Source organism: Peromyscus maniculatus, chromosome 3, assembly GCF_049852395.1.
Source record: "Peromyscus maniculatus bairdii isolate BWxNUB_F1_BW_parent chromosome 3, HU_Pman_BW_mat_3.1, whole genome shotgun sequence".
Taxonomy (NCBI): domain Eukaryota; kingdom Metazoa; phylum Chordata; class Mammalia; order Rodentia; family Cricetidae; genus Peromyscus; species Peromyscus maniculatus.
In genome coordinates, this window is record NC_134854.1 from 85,902,887 (window position 1) to 85,924,776 (window position 21,890).

General features: G+C 37.2%; 1 protein-coding gene across 2 annotated transcripts in view; it reads left to right on the plus strand.

The window, feature by feature from the left end:
* Grid2 (glutamate ionotropic receptor delta type subunit 2) overlaps positions 1 to 21,890 on the plus strand; it is a 1,417,491-nt gene that overhangs the window by 1,099,822 nt on the left and 295,779 nt on the right. The gene's annotated exons all lie outside the window — the stretch shown is intronic.

Consider the following 21,890-nt stretch of genomic DNA (forward strand, 5'->3'; position numbering starts at 1 on the left):
GAGTGCATTTTACTAATATGAAGCTAGGGAAATGATGATTCAAATATTCAGTAAAATGATTTTGTATATAGCATCAATAAGAGCTCTTACGGATCCTCACAGCAGTGCTCAGAAGATAACATTTCCTACTGTCTTTTAGTGGATCTCAGGCATAGCTGGCTTTCAACAATAATGGCTGTTTATCTTTTGATGTAAATTCAGTTTCATCAGCAAAGGCAAGGCTGAATGTCAGTGGTAAGATTCACAGGGTACCTCAAGGTCAGTTTTTCCTCTCAAACTCTGACTTCCTGAGAAATAGCTTTCCTGGCATGAAACTACTTACTACAAGAGAAAATACTTTTCAATTATTTACATGTATAACAGAGTTAGGACGTGTTCTTTGTTCAAATGTATTTTCTTTTCTCCACATAATCATTAGCAGTACAAAGAGATTGCTTAATATAAGCCCATAATAGGAAATTTCATGATTAATGGTTCCTTTTAATATATAATCTTTACCAATGAATTTACCTTATGACTTTATTATTTCCAGAAGAATGTTTTTACTTTGTTATCTATACCCAGTTTACCCTCTTCTTTACAGATCTCTAATTAACTATATGATTCCCCTGTTTCAGAACAGTATATCTTTTGCATGATCTATTTGAGTCTACTGCTAATGTAGAAAATTGAAGAACAAGGATTGACAATCAGGCAAATTCAGCACAGGCACTGAACCCAAGAACTGCATGCAAGAATTAACTCATAACTGAGTAGAAAGTGAGTATAGAGAGCAATGGAGAGTCAGGAGATTGGTTTTATTGATTTAATGGAACCAGTGAAACTTGAGTAATGACATAGTAGTTGATAGTGAAAAAGAAAAGGAGAAAAAGACTAACAAAATCTTTTCAGTGGCGGCTGGCAGTAACCACTAGAAAGATTCAAAGGAAATATCAGAAATGTAGTGGCATACATACCTTGAATATTTAATCAACTGGATTTGGTTGGTTGTATTAATTCTGTTGAAGAAGAAAAATTAATGTCAACCTTATCAGTCCAGAGATGGAAATAGCTCGTTCATTCCACTCACAAGTCAACTTCCATGGTTGATTTCAGCTGTTGGTTGTTAGAAGAGGCCTGTAGTCCTCAGGTTTCTCTTTTTAAGCCTCTCTACACTTCTGTCTGCCTGGTACAGTTGGTCTTTCTCATAATGTCATGGTTGCTTTCGCCAAAGAAAGAATCACACAAATTGGAGAATTCTGTGGTCTCTCTTGTTGAGTTCTTCTTTGAGACAATTTCTTGAATAGGCTTGACACAGGGAATTTTTATGGGAATTAAAATTATGGAGTTTTTAAATAGATTAAACTGTACTAAAATAAATATTTGTTAAATAAAAACTAAATATGGCTTGGCTATGGATAGGTTATTGGCAAGGCAGTGAATGAAATGGTAAGCTCTGGGATAACCAAGAAACAAATACAAGGATCATTAAAAGTGAAATAGAGAATAAGAGTAGAAAGTTTGAGCAGGAGAAATTAGCAGAAGTCTTGATGAGATTACGAACAACAGTGGAAATATCAGAATGAGTAGCTTTGATGAATATTCATAAAATTGGACATCTGAAACGAATTTTTTAAAATTAAATAGTAGAGTAATAGTCACCAACATGTATTTTCACATTTCTGAAGTTAAAAGTTGGTGAAAGACCCCACAGCAGATCAATAAATGTGAAATGAACCTTCTGTAACAACTTACAGATTTAATTGGAGAAGACGTAAATGAGCTACCTAGCAAAGTTAGTTGTCAATACTGAAGAAGAATGGCTAGGCTGACAGCAGACATGTGCTAAAAGAAAGAGGAGGTCGAATAGCTATGTAGTTAACTTGTTTCATCACATCTTGTCCTTTTCCATTAGTGTTGTCTGTGGGTAGTTTCACCAACCATGGAACATGCCAGTAACACACACCCTGCCCTGGCCACCCTTGCACTTCTCAGTTGTCTGTTGAAAGAGTCACTAGACCACCCTCTGGAAAGGCAAGACATAGCAGAAACTCCACCATGCCAAATACACTTGAATTCTTTTACATAGGCCTTAAACCTTTTTTTTTTTTTTCCAAAATAGGTCACCAACCACCTGGACATACAAAGAAATCTTAACCACACCCAGATTCTTCCTCTTTTTCTACCCCCTGTTTACCAATTCTGTCAATTTTTCCTCAAATATTTTATAAGTGGAAATTTTTATTTAAATGGAGAGATTAGACCAACTTCATTTCTTCCCTGAAGTGTATGAGCCTCTTAACAGCTCTTCCTTTTCCTGACATTCCCATGAAATTAACTGATACACACAAAGGTGTGTGTGTGTGTGTGTGTGTGTGTGTGTGTGTGTGTGTGTGTGTGTGTGTGTGTGTGTTAAGTATATATAAAAGATGACCACAACATTTCCCCTCTTCATGTGCTTCCTTAACTTCTCAGTAACCTCTGACTACAGATCTGAGCCCTTTTTGGTCTGGCTAATATTCCAGCTCTGAGTGCCATCCAGGGATCAGTTCTTATCTACTGACACTGAGATATCACAGTAAGTGGACAGTTATTCTAACCTTTTGCTGAGGTGAGCCTGGCTGCTGCTTCTCTGCTTTTGTTGCTATTTTTGCAAATCCTGAAGTACTTCTGATGTTATCCTGTCCAGTATTCACTCCCATCCTCTACTCAGACTTGACAAGCTCCAGCTCACCCTTCAAGTCTTATCTTTGTGTCTCCACCTTCACGAACCTTTTTCAGGCTAAGGCACCATCTCATATGCTTTTTAAGACAGATGTATTTCACTACTTACAAGTATATGCAAAGCAAATACCTTTCTTTCCTCTTCTATTTATCATCACCCAGATATTTCTTCTGCTTTTAGATAAAATTTATTTTTTATTTTTTATTGTATTTTTATTTGTAATTTAATTTAATTTTACATATCAGCCATGGATTCCCCTGTCCTCCCTCCTCCTGCCCCCCCTAGCCCACCCCCCCATTCCCATTTCCTCCAGGGCAAGGACTCCCCTGAGCATTCAGCTCAACCTGGTAGATTCGGTCGAGGAAAGTCCAGTCCCCTCCTCCCAGGCTGAGCAAAATGTCCCTGCATAGGCCCCAGGTTCCAAACAGCCAGCTCATGCACTAAGGACAGATCCTGGTTCCACTGCCTGGGGGCCTCCCAAACAGTTCAAGCTAATCAACTGTCTCACTTATCTAGAGGGCCTGATCCAGTTGGGGGCTCCTCAGCTATTGGTTCATAGTTCATGTGTTTCCACTAGTTTGGCTATTTGTCCCTGTGCTTTTTCCAATCATGGTCTCAACAATTCTCATTCATACAATCCATCCTCTTTCTTGCCAATTGGACTCCTGGAGCTCCACCTGGGGCCTGGCCATGGATCTCTGTATCTGCTTCCATCAGTCATTGGATGAGAGTTCTAGCACAACTATTAGATATAATTTATTATAAAAAATTGCAAATGAATAAAAACAACATACACTAAAACCAACCAGACTCAAAGTATATACAACTAAATGAACTTATGTACAGTTAAACATTGCATTTCAAAACAGAGCATTGTTTTAAGTGCAGAATAATACTATACTTCCTTAGTCCCTTTGCCCACAATTCAGTGTCTTTTCCATGTGAAGTGGTTAATAAATATGCACTGAAAAGTCAATAGATGAACATAAGCTGAATATTTACATAAGTCATGGAGTTACCAGAAATTATGTACTTATAAGTTTGCAATCTGAAAACAAATTCACGGAAATTGCCCCCAATGATCCCAAATCATCAAGCCAAAGAAGTTATGTGTACTGTGTAAAAAGTACCCATCACTGAGTTGTTTATTTTGTAAACAAACAAACAAAACAAAACACCTAAGTAAGATCTCCTGTATGTAGAGTTACTTTTGAAAATATTTACAAGTATGCATTAGCTTTCTTAATTCTTTCTTCAATTGACAAAAATTCAAGTTAAGTTTTGGAGCAAAAGCAAACAAAAAGAAAAGAGCTACCTGAATGGTCAACATGATTTTCTAGTTCTGTAATAATGCAGAGGATATCAACAGTTGAACATACATTAAGCATGTCTCTATCACAACTTCTTTGTTAAATGTTCCCCACAGCCTGTAGGTTGGCTGTAAATTTACATGAATTCATAATGAAGGATAATGCTGAAGTGTATGTAATTAACCAACTTGCCTTTGAGAAGCTGCTGTCTGTTCACTGCCTAACAATATAAAGGTGAAGCCATTAAAAGGTACTGAGGGCATTGTTCTGCTCTGATTAAAAGTAAATTAAAGGTCCATAAACTCTATGAAAAGAGAATCAATGAGCAGCACTATCCATGAATAAGCAATGGATTTGGAGTTACTGATAATTTCTGATGAAAATACAGTCTCTTTAGAGGAAGCACAGCTGTTATTTCAAAATTAAATATTTATTGAGACACTATTCTAGATTGAAAAGGGGTGAGCAGGCATTTTATGTTTTAGTGTTCTGAAAAGGAGTTCATGAAGAGCTACAAGCAGAAAAAAATGTTAAATATATCTGAGTTGTTTACTATTCCTTATTTTTTAAAAAATCAGTGATTTCACAACATTCTGGGAAAAAAAAAAACAGCTTTGGGAATTCAACTGTATAAAAGCAATATGGTCCATTACAGAGATAAACTGAGTACATCTGTGTGGCTAGAACATTAGAGATTGAGAATTAGGTTGTTAAATGCAAGAATGAGAGACCAATTTAATACATTTTGTTGTCATTTTATCATCCCTCATCACTACATCTACATATCTGTTCTTGAAGTCAGCATATTATAAACATTGGAGTCTGAGTTTCAAAGGTCCTCTAACATGTTCATTGGCAGTGATTCTAATGCCACCAAAGCTCAATTGACTGGCTCACAAATGTAGTTCCATGTAACTTGTTTGTTGTTTATAAACAAAATAGAAAGGGAAATCTTGATTTGTTCTTCTATGAGTTTATCTGATTTTAAGAACCATAAGTGCTTATAGCCATGCATCAGACAATCAGCTAGCATCCTTTACATAGTGACAATGTCCCAGGAAGAGTAGGACCAGAAAAAAGAACAGGGAACATGTTTAATATGTTTTTGCCATGCCCAACCTAGCCATTTGAATATGGTGATAAGAAAAAAACCCTAATATTTGTTTTTATTTATTCTTTGAGAATTTCATACAATATATATTTATCATATCCTTTCACATTAAACAACTCCTTCCAGATACACTACCCAGCATATACACAAGTACATGTTCTTTCTCATTTTTTTAAAAGACACTGGAGTCCAATTTTTGTTGGCCAATTACTCCTAAGCATGGGTCCTGTCCTGGAGTGTGGCTGATATTTCCATTGTCACTTGAGTGAAGAACACTGATTTTTCTCATCTCACCAGCTATTATTTGTAAAGAGCTTTTCAGCTAGAGGTGGAATGCTGTAACCACTTGCTCCTCTGTTCTGGAATTCCCTCTTCTTCTGCTTATCAGAGTCTCTGTGAGTTCATACCTGTGTCTCCCTGTTGTACCTGGGAAATGCTGTTTCCTTAAAATCATCCACTGCCCCTGGCTCTTCAAATCTTTCCAACCCCTCTTCCCCATAGAACCCTGAACCTTTCAGGCAGTGGTTCACAACCTATAGATTGTGACTCTTTGGGGGGTTGAATGACCCTTTTATAGGGGTTGTGTTAGATCATCCTGCCTATGAGACATTTGTATTACAATTCATAAATAACGGTAGCAAAATTACACTTATGAAGTAGCAATGAAAATCATTTTATGATTTTCACTACAACATGAAGAACTGCATTAGAGTCTCAGCATTAGGAAGGTTGAGAACAACTGGTTTAAGTGAAGGGATGATAGAGATACCCTATCCATGACTGAGAACTTCAAAAATCTCTCTCACTCTCTGCATATTGAAGGACATATAGTATTTGTAAGTGTGTTCTATGCCATGTCAATGTTTCTTAATAAATTTTACCCAGAAAAAAGCATTTCCAATTATAGGATCAAATAAAGTTATTGAAAACAGAAAAGAAGGAAAACTCTTTGTTAGTTTTAGGGATCAAACAGGTCTACAAATACTAGCACTGGATAGAAAAAGGGTCCATAGGAAAGCTAAAAATAACTCCATGCTTCCGCATAAGAGTTAACCTGAGAGGCAACCCACTGGCTTTTAAATCTTGGGATAATTTTTGAAGGCAATAAAATTCTTCCCACTGCCAGATGAATTTTATTGTTACAGAGAATGACAGCTATATCAATTCCACAGAAGCGTCAATCTTCTCTACTGAGTCAGGAAACACAAGATATGAGTGAGCCTCCATGCCTTTAAGACTTGAGAGAGCGTAACTCAGAATACCACTGTTGTAACAATGGAGAGCTCAAATACAAAATCCCAAAGGACTGGGGTCTTAGAATGCAATAGTTAAGTCACCCCTTTGTGATGGTATCTGATATTTCACACTTAATTTGATTATAACAGAAGTGATATCGGCTAACTCAGTTGTTTACTGATGGTAATAAGCACAGGGAAGTAATTCCCAATGACAGTTAACTAGGCTATAAAGACAGATTTCCCCACATATTCTATTCATACAGGGAGTAACTCAAAAGGCTGTCTGTAATTTTATTTATGTTCAAACAACCTCTCTGTTGTTGCTAATTATGATGGACAATCCTTAACCAAGAGAGTGGGTGTTAAACACTCGGAGAGCTGCCATAGCCACTCCAGAATCTCCCCATGAGGATTTAGAACATGACAGTATGCTCACGGTCATTTTTGTAACAGCAGAATTTTCTGCCACTAAAGCAAATTCATAAGTCTTTGCACTGAAAAAGAGAGTTCAGATAATAAGGATGGTGACTACAGAATTGTGAGGGTGAAATGTGAATGTGCTAGTTTAGTTCCCCAGGGGCCTTAATGAGCTAAACAATGAATCCATGAACCACAAGTATGCAACATGCTCTTGAACATAGTTTCTCTTCCTGCCAACCCTGCTGATTAAGCCAGAAAACCCTTCCCATGCTGAACTGGCTATTTAATGGGTAAAAGTAATCAAAAATATAAAGCACAAATCACCCTCTCTATAGAGAGTATAATGCATACAAACTATTTTCCTGACTCTTACAAACTCCACATGAAGATATTCCATATTGAAAAGTACTATTACCATTGAACAAAACAAAGAAGTAGCTTCTCATGAAAACATTTAATGAATTGAAAGGTGATTTTTAACAATATACCTTTAAGTCTAAATTTAATGAAGGAAATGGTAGTTGTCATAGGTCATTTAAAATAGCTTTCCCTAGCATATACATTGTCCATGGATTTTAGAGATGGATATGACAATGTTTCTCCACCCCAGCTTAGGAAAGAAGTATAGAAACGTATATTGCTGAAATGATTTATTCTAGAATTGGTTTAATATTGGTTAACAGTAAATAATTGGGCTTGAAGGACTACATATCACGGTAAAAAAAAAAAAGAGCAGCTTAGAATATAAATTTGGAAATTCAATTTTAGATTGATATCCATAAAAGCTGTATCCATTTCCCCCTCTCATCAATGATTACATAGTTAGATGTATAACACTGACGACTGTGGTCCTTAAAGTATTAGACATTTTTTAGGAAGCATCTACTTAGGCCATGACCTTCAAAATCCAATCAAACATTTGAAAACCTAAGACTGGACGTTTAGCATAGTTCATCATTGTATCCTTACAATCAAATTGTAATGTATCAAATACTATAGGATGGACTCTGACTGCCAGCTTAAAAACTGGAAAGGTAATAATGACCTTGAGACGTTTTTGTTGTTGTTTAAGATTTATTTATTTATTTGTTTTTATCTTATATGTGTTGGGGATTTTTGCCTGAATGTATGTACATGCACCAGGTGTATGCCTGGTGCTTATAGAGGGCAGAAGGGGATGTCAGGACCTCTGGAACTGAAGTTACAAAAGGTTGTGAGCTACCATGTGGGAACTGAACCTAGGGCCTCGAGAAGAGCAGAAAGTGCTCTTAACTGCTGAGACAGTTCTCCAGCCCTGTGAAACATTTCATTTAGAACTCTTGAATGTGATATAAACACACACACACACACACACACACACACACACACACACACACACACACTCACTCACTCACAAGGCATAAAAATTCCAATGCATAACAGGTGGTACAAATTCACATTATATACCTTGTCATATGTATCACTGTCTGACATTTGTAAATTATATGCTTCTCTCCTTCTCTCTCTCTCTCTCTCTCTCTCTCTCTCTCTCTCTCTCTCTCTCTCTCTCTCTCTCTCTCTCTCTCTCGTTAATGGCTAAAGAGAGCCTTATGCTTGCTAGCACTCTACCACTGAGATAAATCCCCAACTTTTATTAACTATTTCCTTAATGGAAATTTGTGTATTTCTTGTGTCTGTGTCCTCGTGTCTGTCAAAATTTAACAGGAGACTAAGTATGACTGATATTTCTTCTCCATAGATACATGAAATTGCTCCTTGATTTGTGGCCATGTACCAAATTTATAGATTCTCTCAATGTTTACAACTCCATCTCTTAGCCTCCAAGCTGATCTGTTTGGGACTTACACACAGCCTGTTGTGTCTACTTCAGTTTTTTGTTCTAACCATTAACATTTATATCCATTATCCAAGTTCAACTTCTGCATGTCCTGAAAGCATTTCTTCTGCCTTTCCTAATTTAAATTCTTCCTTCTTCAGGAAGCATCTACTTAGATATTCAATATGAATTACTTATCCAGTCACAAAAGTAAATAGAACAACCTATTTGTCTTCATGGATCTTAGAATGTACAATGAAACAAGCTAATAAGCACATAGCGCCACCATGGCACCATAGTCATTATGTGTGGGAGAGTGTGAGATGATATTGAAATAATAAGACTTCTCTTTGTAATTAAATAATCTGTACACATGAAGAGTTGTTGATGATATTCTACTGGAACTTGAATCCTTTCGAGAATCCCTACAGTGTCGTCTTTCTTTTAAAGCACAAAGTGATTTTACTGCATCAGCCGGGATTCTCTGTGAGCAGCACAACTCTGTTCTATTATTTTATTGTTCAAAGGGTTAAGGCCATTTAGTCTTTAGACTTCTGCCTTACATCACCACCCGAGGAGTGTTATGCTCCAGAAATGCATTGCCTGGAGTGTGCCACTGCTTAATAAATCACTCCATCTTGTTTATCTTTCTCTTGACATATATCTAGCAGCAGGAACCATTATCCAGTGCCGATTTAAGTTCTATTGACATTTGCTCTTAATTAACGACACCATTGCCCAAAAGTTTTGATAACAAATTTAAGATTCTGTGTCTTGCACAGAGTGAACATTAGAAATTTTAATACATGCATTGACATACATAGTTTGAAATAAGTGAAATGTCTTTGCTACATTTCTAGAACACTGGTTTATTCTACTGCATAAACATCAAATAATTCATATTTTCTACCATTTTCATATATTAATTAGGCATCTTGATAATTATATGTAACAAGCAATTTGCATGCTAAATAGATACTAAAGAACACAAATGGTTCAGAAAAAATGTGGTTCAGAGTGAGGGTACTTGAAATCTTATGTTATATGGTTTCTACTTCCATTGAATCCTTTTTGGAAATCTGATATTGAGCAAAATGCTGAAGCCTAGGCAAGAAGACACTAAGTAAATACATAGAGCACTCATAGTCAGATATAGATACAAAGGAGCCACACAAAGAAACCAGAACAGTCTGGGGACAGGTGAGACCAGGGAGGTTCATGTATGAATGTTGTTGTTCTTAGTAGACTTTGGGTTTCATCCTGGGAAAAACAATGAGTCACAGAAGTGTTTTTTAGATAAAGCATACAAACTTTTCTGTTTTTCCTGCATTCAAATCCTCCAGCACATGGGGAAATTTAACATTTGTTTCAAATGTAAACTTAAATAGAAACTAGTTATGCACATATATATGCATATATATATATATGCATCTATATATATGGAGATTTGTATTGGTCATAACATCACTTATAAATTATACTTTTAAAACTCCTAGCTCAAGATCCACAGATACTCTTTTCCACTGTAAGGGCCAGGCAACTGTTACCTATGTCTGACAATGTATGAACAGCAAATTGAAAGCTGCCTATTACCAGGGGGCCCCTTAAGGAGACCATTACCCATGGTGGGACACTTTGCACAGTCCCGATGCAGGGGAGGGCCTTGGACCTGCCTCAAGTGAATGTCCCAGGCTTTGCTGACTCCCCATGGGAGGAAGGAATGGGGGGTGGGTTGGATGAGAGAGGCTGGGGGGGTGTGGGTGGAGGAAAGAGAGGGGGATCTATAGTTGGTTTGTAAAATGAATAAGATTTTCTTAATAAAGAAAAAAGAAAGCTGCCTATTACTTCAATTTTTATTTTTAATAATCACATGTTAATAAGATTTATTATGGGCCAGGCGGTGGTGGCACACGCCTTTAATCCCAGCACTCGGGAGACAGAGTTAGGCGGATCTCTGTGAGTTTGAGGTCAGCCTGGTCTACAGAGCGAGATCCAGGACAGGCACCAAAGCTACACAGAGAAACTCTGTCTCAAACAAACAAACAAACAAACAAACAAAGATTCATGTGGTAGTTCCATCTATGAACACAATGTACATTGATCATGTCCGTCTACCCTTCTTTCAGTCCCACTCCCACAGGCATCCTTTCCAGTCCATAGCAGTTACTTCAATTTTCCAGACAACCCTCTCTTTTTATTTTACTTAAGATTTATTTTGTTCTTTAAGCATCCTAACTAGAAAGAACATGGGAAATTCTTCACTATTATTTCATTGACTTTATATGCTCCACTTTTATCAATTATTACCCGAATGTCATGATTGTAGTTGTTTTGAATCTAAATAATACTCGATTAATTTATACTCAATTAACATATACCAAATTTCTACTACCCATTCATATGGATATTGAAGACTAGGCTGGTTCCATGACTTGATTATTGAGAACAGTACCAGGCAAAGCATGAATAAGTGAGTTCGTTTCCTTTTTATATGTTAAGAGTAGGACAGTTGGAGCATCTGCTTTCAGTCTTTGTCAGAACCCTCACCCTGTTTTTAGTCGTGGGCACTCTAACACACTTCCTAGTTAACAGGAAAGAACTCCTTTCTCTCTGTATCCTCAATAGTGCTTGCTCCTTTTCTTTTTGTAATATCTATTGTAACTGGAATGAGATGGTATTTCATTGTAGTTTTAATCTGCATTTCATTGGTGGCTGATAACACTGGACATTTTCCATGTGTATTTTTGGTCACTTAATATTTATTTTCTCAGAAGTATCTATTGAAAGCAATAGTACCTTTAAATTGGATTTTTAACGTTTGTTTTGTTGAGTTTTCTTATTTTAACTTCGGGCCATATGAATACCCAACAAATATTTTCTCTCTGTCTGTAGGGTCTCTCATCTTTATATTGGTTGCTTCACACACATGGTTTATTTATGAGTTCTTTATTCAATTTTACTGAATATTCAGCTTTACTGGTCTATGCATCTATTTATACAGTAATAATGCTGTCTTCATAAACATGGTTCAGTAACACATATTGATATTAATACCTATGTTAACACTAATGTTAAGATTTGAGTTGTGTGACAGAAATATCTTGAGGGAAGAACATTTATTTTGACTGTAGTTTCAGAATGTAAGGTCCATTATGGTGCAGAAGACTTGGCGTTCTAAACTAGGTACCCTCCCCCTTTCATCACCAGGAAAAAGGGAAAAACAAAAGGATAAGACAAGACACTTCCCAAGGACATACCCTTAGTGATATACCTCCTCCAACCGTGCCCTTATCTACAACTACCACTATCAGCAATACTATCAAGGGATTGAAACATTAATCATTAGGCCCTTAGGTTTAATTATTTCTATAACTAGTTTTACACACACAGAGAGAAAAATGACTTAACAATGTCCTCCACATTTCTCAGTCCAATCAAGTCAACAATCAAAGAGGTCATCTTTTATCTTTGAAATGTATTCTACTTGGCCCTAGGTGCCAGCAGTAAGCACTCTTAAGCACAGAGTCATCTCTCTAGTATCATGTTTATATTTTTCCTTTCCCCCATTCTTCTTGTTCCTTTTACTTTTCATGAGTCTTCCTGGAGCATTGTCTTCGCTCAGATTTGCATTCTTCACCAGTATTTACGGGGGAATGCTCACTGCAGCAACAAATCCAATGATTTGACAGTTAACCTGCAATGAAAAACACTTACTTTCTTCATTTATGTCCCCTAGTGAAGTTTGGAGTCAGTAGCATTAGGGAGCAGATTGAGATAAAATTGTAACTTGTATTATTTTAGAGCTCAAAACACTAATAACTAAGTAGCAAAATGAGGAAATAACAAAAAAGGAGAGAGAGAGAGAGTATAAATAAAAGGGAAAGTCAGATGGTTAGAGGTATGAGAAATAATAAAGTGTTGTCATCAGGAACAGAGGAGGAGAGGGCAATTTAGCTATAAGCAAAAACAAAAAATCCTAACCAATTAAAGTATAAAGTATATTAAAAAAATGCAAGGATTGAGGCTTTACTAGTAGTAGGATCATTAAATAACATGCATGACAGCTTGGTTTCAATCCCAGTACCAAAAAAAGTTAAGATAAAGGGGAACAATGGCTCACTGGGTAAAAGCGCTTTCTATGTAAGTATGAAAACCCGAGTTCACATCCCAAGAAGCCATATTTAAAAAGTCAGATGCATAGCATCAGCATCTGTAATCATCACATTTCTATGGGGAGATGGGAGAAGGAGACAGGAGATACCTCAGAAGTCTACAGGCTAGCCAACATGGACTATGCAGCAGAAAGGCAGCCAAGAGACCCTGCCTTAGGTACAGTAGACGATGACAACTGGCACCTAAGATTGCCATCTAACCTTAGTGTGTGCACCTCAATATGTAGACACCCTCATTCACACACACAAATGCACATGTGCAACACAAACACACACACATGCATGCACACACAAAACAAAACAAAAATAATAATAACAAAATAAGCTTAGCAATGGGTGAATTTGAGCCAATGTACTTATCATATTAGAATTGAAGAGACTACTTTTTCTGGGTGAACTCCAGCAGTTCAGGCAGTAGTGGTGTATCAGAGTATATGAGGTGTTACCTGTACAGCTCCTCTGAAAATGGGAGTCGTGGACACTCGTCAGGCAACTTGAATTTCCACAATAATTATTTATAATGTCTCTGTTACCTGAAAGGGTCTCTTGCCTTAGCTCACTGCTTCTGGGCCAGAGAGAGGCCTAAATCACGTATGAATGAATATTGAAATGGGTCCAGGTGCTCCAAAGGGAGATGTGGAGGGAAGAATCACAGCATACTCCTAGTCTTGTTAATAGTATACATGTGGTGCTGGTGGTGATCAATTTGAAAAACCTGCATATAATCAGTGGCATCAAAATTTGTATTGTATCTGTCTGTTGCTACTGTGATCATGCCCAGCTAGAATTTGAATACTAGACTCCCACCCCGAAGTGCTCAGCTGGGACAGGGTGGTGGTTAGGGAAGGGGACCTTTGTCCTCTTAGTTCATTGAGCTGTAGTACCTGCCAGGAGTTGTACAGAATAGAGTATGGCTGGAAGCTGGCAATATTCTTCTCAGTTGAGAGTGTGCAGGACCTGTGGAGAGCAAAGGACAGCATGCACCAAGCACAGCTAGAACTTGGAAGAGTTTCTCCTGCTCTTAAGCATGCACTCTGCATGCAGGAGAAAGGCAGAGTCACTCTACTGAGTTATATTTGGCACACAAGGAAGGTAGCTGCTGAGCCCATACAGTAACATCTAGAACTGTCCAAGTTCAGATCATAAGTCCCTTCTCCATAGGGCCCCCTGACTATAGCACCAAGAAGGTTCAAATTTCTTACTTAGGCTATACACCCATAGGGATTGTAAAAGGCACCATGTAAGGATGCCTGCACTGACAGAGTATGCTGGGGTCCTGTCATTCATGATGATAACTGCAGATAGGAGACCTTCTGTGAGGCTGGGGTAGAAAGTGCTGGGCTGTGGTTTCTTCGAACATTTTGCTCTCCCAGATCAATGGATTTTCATGCGGTTTTGCTGCTGTTGAGTTCCAATGCTGTACAGAAGTCACTCACTTGAATGTGCATCTGTACAGCTGTTGCTTTGGTCCTTTTAGAGAGAGCAGGTGAGTATCTCATGTTCTACCTGGGGATTTTTTATAGTCACAGCACCTAAGGGAGACATTCTTCTAAAAATATTTGTCAAGACTAATAGAGGAGATAAAGCAGAGAGAAGTGTAAAAGTATAGGCATTTTCATTTCTTTTCCAACCTTCTAATTTCTTTTTGGAAACAATTAGTAGTCCACTCAAATTAAAACTATTTAATTGAAATACATATACTTATTTCTATTAAGGCATGAACAATAAGAAAATCTATGTCAAAGCAATCTGCTAAGAATGCCTTTCTTTTAGGGTAGGCTCAAGTAAAGTGCTTTCATCCCCAAATCATATGTATTAAACCTCTTCCAGAGAACCTCAGAGTAAAGAACTTAAGTGAAGAATTTTCTTCTTTTTGCTTATTTGAAATTTATATATACTCTACTTTATCCATACAGATCTCCCCATCAGCCAACATTCTTAATGGCCCCAGAATCTTTTGCTCTTCTTGCAGAAAACAAATCAATAACCTCCTACCCCCAATTTTCCTTCTCAAGGCCAGGTCTTTCCATTAAATTTTTTTTTATTTTAAAATCTCTAGTCATTTGGTCACAGAAGGCCATCTGATGGATACGATTAAACAGCCAGAGCTTTGGCTGAGGAAGGAATCTGTGAACTCAGCATTATCCCCCAGCAACCTTCCTTTGAAATGATGAGCACCTCATCCACTAGGGTGCACTTCATCTCAAAGCCAGGAAGAAATTAAGGTCAAACTGTCTGTTGCCCAGAAAATAGAGCAACTGGCCCTTCCGCAGTTGATGTAAATAATTGTAGAGATTGGTGATACTTCTGAAACACTAAATATTTTTCAAGAAGTCTTTAATATTCAATCCTTTGAATTCAGAAAAGGCTTTAGGTTAAAAAGTTAAAATTAAAATGCTCACCCTGATGTTCATTGATTTTTAATTTTTTTTTCTTGTGAGTTAGTATTGACCCAAATGACATTATACAAATGCTGACTTAAATTGGGTTAAGCAAGTTGGAAATTACATTTGATGACCTGAATAATTCATTTAAAAGGATAAGCTTAAAAGCCTGCTTTTGTAGCACAAACACTTTCTTTTATAATAGTGTAAGATATTGAAGCTGGCCATACGCAACATCTAGGGTGGATACTTTTAAGTTGAAATGAGTAACTTTCATGTTGCTAAATTATATGCAACACATATCTAACTGATGAACCAAAAGAGAGTAATTTGGCTAAGGAAAAATCATTCCATGCACTAAAAGGCAATTTAACATGCATTTATACCCAGAAAGGCTTAGAAAATGAATAGAAATTGCAGAGGTCAAACTTGTAAGCTGCCCATGCTCACTTGTTTCCTTTCAAAACTTGACTGCAATGTAATTTAAACACCATGTCCCTACTATTTGAGACTATCATTGAATTGAGGTAGCATGTCAGCCGAGAAAATTATAAATAATTACATCAGTTCTTATCCAAATTATACATGACATAGATAATTCCATGTAACATATAAATATGGGGATTTGTTACAAATGAATAAACTAATATATTGCAGGTGATTTATTTGTGTGATTGTTTTTATTTCTTTTTTGGATGGTATAGTTTACATACTTTATAGCACTAATTTACCAAGTTGTAAATTACTGTGGCAGAAAAACAGCAAATGTGATTTTCCAAACCAAAAATCTACAAGTTCTATTCTTCATTTAACTTTTTTCAATTCTAGCTAGTACATTAATAGGCACACCAAATTATCATTTTCATTTAAAATTGCAATTTTTCATATTTTCTATTTGTTTGATGGCAGTTCAGTATTTATCATATTTTTTAAAAATGAAACAAAATGTTTATTAGATGTGAATTTTCTGAGGTAAATTTATTTTACAAGTCTGCTGGCAGCATAATTAAAAATACCTCAAATAAGGATGCAAAGGAACTGAGAATGGGAAGCCTGCTGGGACAAAGCTATCATCACCATTAAAGGTAGAGTTCAGTTTTGAACGTGAGCCTCTTAACACTGTAAATAAAATGAAACAAATCTCATAGAAAAAATTTTTTTTTAATGTTATTGAACCTTTTCTTTCTTTGTTTTGCTTCTGTGTTTCAATACACTCCCTGTCAGAGCAAAATGCTCCCTGCTTCATCTGGCTAGGTTGTAAGGGAGAGCAGGCATGGCCTCCAACTCTCACTTTCTTCATGAAAACATGCCCCGTAGTGCTGCACTCTTTACCTCAACTTGTAGTCCATCTTACTGCCTTTGGAACAAATCTTTGACTGAATTTTTGTGCCTCTGTGGTGTGTGTGTGTGTGTGTGTGTGTGTGTGTGTGTGTGTGTGTGTGTGTGTGTGTGTGTGTGTGTGTATGCCTTATTCCTTTGAAACAGAGTCTCTCACTGAACTTGGAGCTTGCTCTTTCTCTAGGCAGGAAGCCAGCAAGTCCCAAGGGTCCTCCTGTCTCCACCCTTTTCCTCCTTCAGCATAGGTCATACAGTCCCATGGTTATTCACCCCTGGCTTTTCACATAGATGCTGGGGTCCAAACTCAGATCCTCATGTTTGTACAGTAAGATCTCTTACCGGTAAGCTGTCCCTCCAGCCCTGGTTTGAAGACTTTTAAATCTGCAGTTTCTTTGTGATTTTTATATTGAGAAGCATCATCTGTCAAATTCCCTTTGAATACAAAAAAAATGTAGAAATTTGCCTCGAAACAAATACCAGAGTTGCATACTTTTTAAATCATAAAAACTAATCACTATTCATCATTTCGTGTATTATTTATCCTGCCAAATTAAATATATCATTTATGCTAATTTGTAGTAGGATTTAACAGCAAATCAACTGTCAAGTTATGACTAGGCTTGACTTTATAATGATATCAATAAAAGTGTGAAAAGCAATAGAATACATGTTTCTCTCATTCATCTCAGCAACTATGAGAACATTTCACCAGAAAAGACGATGATCAGCTTGCTGAAAATGGTCAAGTCATTTATCTTGAATTTAAAAGTAAGCTCACTAGATAAAATCAGGAAGGTTCCCCAGATATTCTGAAATGGAAGCTGTTAAGTCTGAAGACGCCAACGTCACACATAACAAAGAGGTTTCATGATGCAATTTGACTAATTAAATTGCTGTTTCAAAACTGCTGTGCTATCGAAGCAGACCAGTTAAAGCAGCTCTGACCTCCAGTGTGAGCTGTCAACAGCAGCAGCAGCAGCACAGGGATGGGGTGGAGATCAAGGGGAGAATGGTTAGCTAGAGGCATAGCAGTGTGATCCTGAGCGGATGTCAGGAAAACCATTCATGGATACATATATAACAATGTTCAGGGCACGCATGATGCCTTTTCAAATAAGGCATCTGAATGAGTTGTTTTGTTTTGTTTTTAGCTATCCTTCTGTAGCATTATTTACCATGTGTATAAGATGGCATATCACTTATATATATAATCTCTATGTCAAATTCCCCTATTATTATGTGTTTAGGAAACTATTAAGAACAGCGATTGCATTTTTAGGCATGTACATGGTTATTTTACTAAGAAATTCTAGATAAACACCTTCTGAGTTAATGGTAGGTATGCTTATTAAACTCAGCTCTTACAACCAAACATGTGAGTTTACTTCATATTTGTATACTTTCATAAATAAAGTTATATAAATTTGAATAGCATAACTTAATAACAATAAATAATTGGTATTTACATTGCTGTATTACAGTTTTTAGAAGACACTTAAACATTCAGAGAAACTGGATACAAAGTGTGACAACTCTGTATTCTTTAAAAACGTCTGTGTCATGTGGGGGAAAGTTTGAAATTTTTTATTAGTACCTTATAACGTAAGCCTTATGCTCGTAGAACATAGACAAAAAAGCAGACCGAAGTTTAACGCAATCGCTGAAACTACAGGTATTCATGCATCAATAATGCAGGATGACACGACGTATGTCCACCAGTGTTCATCTGGTGTTTTTCTGTCCGCTTAGTGACTACATCCAGATCTGCTGATTTTTAATCTGCAGTCCTGGTCCAACAGTCAAGCACCATGCTGCTCCGACTGAGGCCTGATGGGACTTCCGGTCGCACCAGCACGGGTTCAGCCATGCCACCCAATGTAGTCTCTATTGCCCTATTTATCAATAAAGATTCAGGAGTCAGGTATGGGGGTGAAAACCTGCTAGCTCAGAGAGGCCTAGAAGCAACCAGCTGACCTTCCTTTTTGCCCCGAGACCCAGCAAGAGAGCATCTCTCTAGCTGTCCCAATCCAAAATGACCACAAAACTCCAAGTCCCTCCCTGTTCCTTCCTGTGTGTCTCTCCATCCGTTTCCCTGGCTCCTCTATATTCTTTATGGCTAATTCCTGTCAACTAGTTGCTGGGTCCACCTCCTGATCCAAGGTTGATTTTATTAACACCATCTCGGGTTACACATTTCGAACAAATATCCTGCAACCCTCTCAATCTTCTATTGCTGTCATAACTCTCGTAAGCTTTACCTTGACTCCCACCTTCATACCTAAGTCTGTTGGATCCACATCTTTGGGCCTGAAGCAAAGCAGAAACTCTTGGTGGCAGGACCTTGTGAGAGGGGTGTTTACCCCATGAAGGCTGAAAAATAGATGATGAGGTGAGGGAGGATGGAGTCTCCAAAAGCTCTTTAAAAAGAAGAGACAATGACAACAGAAAAACAAATGAAGACTTGCCCAGGATCACTCATCCCCCTGCTAAACTTTTGTTTCTATTTCACTGATAAGTAAAAAGAGTCATCATCATCAATATTTCAAGCAATTGCTTCATGAGCAACTGAAGAGCCTTGGGCTGAGAAGAACTCCTGAAGTTTTGTAACGATTGCATTAAATCATTAAAAAAAAAAAAAAAAAAAAAAAAACTTCATTACCCAATGATTAACTTGCCTCCCATTGATGTTCCCCAAATATTTTCTAAAGAATCTTAACAGAATTTTTATCCCCTAGTAGATTTAGAATGTTTTCACTATGAACAAACAGATATAAGAAAAAAAGGGGCGGGGGAGAGTTCTTCAGGGATGGGCAAGAACTTAGTTATGGGAAGACAGTTAGTATGAGTACTTTCCCTCAGATAACATGTACACACGAAAGCTGCTCAGCACCCCTGGCTCCTGAGGAGCACCCAGGGTTCTCAAACATTGCCAGTGTCTCTCATGTATTGTCATATAATGTGTAGAAGAAATTTGTAAGTCTGTAGAGTTTAGAAGAAACATAAATGCATATTTTTTCATTAAGCTTATGTGGACTGCCACAATCTATCAATGTCTCTGGAAAAGGCAAAAAAAAATTTACACATTTGTTTGAATATATGATTGATACATTGAAAGTTTGGCTCACTGGGATTTCATCCATTATGTTTTAGGTTGCATTAAAACTTGTCAACATAATTTTAAAAGAAATTATGATCATTTTGTAATTCTGGTTTGTAGGACTGAGAATTTTTTGATAGTTAAGTTTATAGTATACATGTTATGGCTAAAACAAAGACAATATATGCCTGTAATACCAGCACCTGGGATGGGGAGACAGGAGGGTCATGAGTTCAAGGCCAGCCTGGGCTACCACACTATATGAAACACTGGAGGCAGACAGGGACAGAGATCCAGACACATTCACACACTGATAGACAGAGAGAATGCCCAGATGATATCCCAAAAGTATGATGTTGAGATGCAGAGATACCACTAGCTGACCACCCAGAAGAATTCTAATGTAGGGTTCATTTTTGCATTATTATTAGAATCTGATTTTTGTTTGTTTGGTTGCTGTGTTTGTTTTGTTTTGTTTACATCATTTTCTATCATCTTGACAGGGAACATCCTCCCAGATATTCAAATAATTATGTTGGCCATACTTTTCATTTACTTCATTGCTTCATAGTAGCTTCTATGTTTCTTGTTTTGGGTAATTTTTTTTTTCAAGTCAAAATACTGAAGATTCTACTTTGGTTACTTTTGTCAGCTAGAATCCATTCTAAAGTTTTACCCTAGTAGCACAGATCTAAATCTGTCCAATCTTGTGATTAGAGTGGAAGAAAATGAAGTGCATTAATAAATCCATTATCCTGAGGAAAAAATGGTATATGTGTTTGGAGGAAAAGACACCAAGCAGCTCCTGAGAGTCTCTGTCATTTGACTCTCATTGTCTGGACTCCTCCTTTGTCTGTGCTACACAAACCCCACAAATGTTACCCTAGCCCCCTTTATCTTGCCCCCTGTGTCTGTGATAGACAATCCAAAAGATGTTCCTCTAGCCCTCTTGATCTTGACCCACCCCATCTTTGATAAACAAACCCCAAAGATGTTCCTCTAGCTCTCTTGATTTTGCTCCCACTTGTCTGTAATAGACATATCCCAGAGATGTTTTAGCCCTCTTGATCTTGCCCTTGGCTTAGGAAGCCTCACTGTGTTCTGCTGATATTAATATAAGCTGTTGTGAAGAGGAATCAAGAAACACATTTTCAGCACAGAGATTTTTAGGCAGACTTCTCTGTCCTTCCAGCCAGCTCCCAAATAACCACATTGAGACTTATTATTAATTGTAAATGTTCAGCTAATAGCTTAGGCTTGTTTCTAGCCAGCTCTTATGACTTAGATTAACCCATTTCTACTAATTTACTTGCTGCCATGTGGTTCAAAGCTTGTTACCTCATCTTATACACATCCTGCTTCCTCTGCAGCTGGCTGACGACTCTGTCCTCTTCATCCCAGCAAGCTCTCTCCCTGTCTGCAAGTCCCACCTAACCTTTTCCTGACTAGCTATTGGCCATTTAGTTCTTTATTAAACCAATAAAAACAACATATCTGTACAATGTAAAAAAAGATTGTTCCGCAACAGAGAATATACCTAGTATGATTGTAAATAATAATAAAGAACTTTATATTTTCACTCTTGATTATTGCTGCACAATCTTTCTCCCTAATGCTGGCTGGAGTTCAAGACTTTTGTTACTGATTTGCAGTTCTACTATGATCTACTCAAGCTTCCTGCTAGATAGATCCCTGGTGTCAATAGACCAATCAGTGCAGGACTATGACCCTGGTTCTTGACTTTTTTTTAATTGAAAATCAACTTTAAATTCCAGACTCCAGAACTCCACAGATTCTAAATTTAAAATATCTGTAGAACTTCCTAGCAGAATCTAGAAACTAGGCCCCAAATACATTTAAAAGGAAGAAAAAGCAGATATGCTTTCAGCAATCTTTTTGATGACATGAAATTCCAAAACACACTCAGATTTACATATTTGCATTCAAGAACACAAAGCATACCAAGACTTGAGTTGTATGCTTACATTTGCATATGCAACCAACAATTCTTGTGTTATTCACTGTTTACCAACCATTATTGTGCATACTTCAATCATGCTAAAATTTGTGTGACTCTACAATACATATAGTAAATAACATGTCTGCATTTGACCCAATAAATGTCCTATAGAACTATCACGCAAGAATCTCCCTCCTTTATCCATTTTATGGTCTATTACTTGAAAAAAAAACTATATCAAAAAGAAACCAGACTAGAATTATTTTTCCTTCTATTATTTAGAATATCCTCTAAAGAGCTCTAGGAAACAGGCAACTATGGAAGAAAACTTCTAAGACTG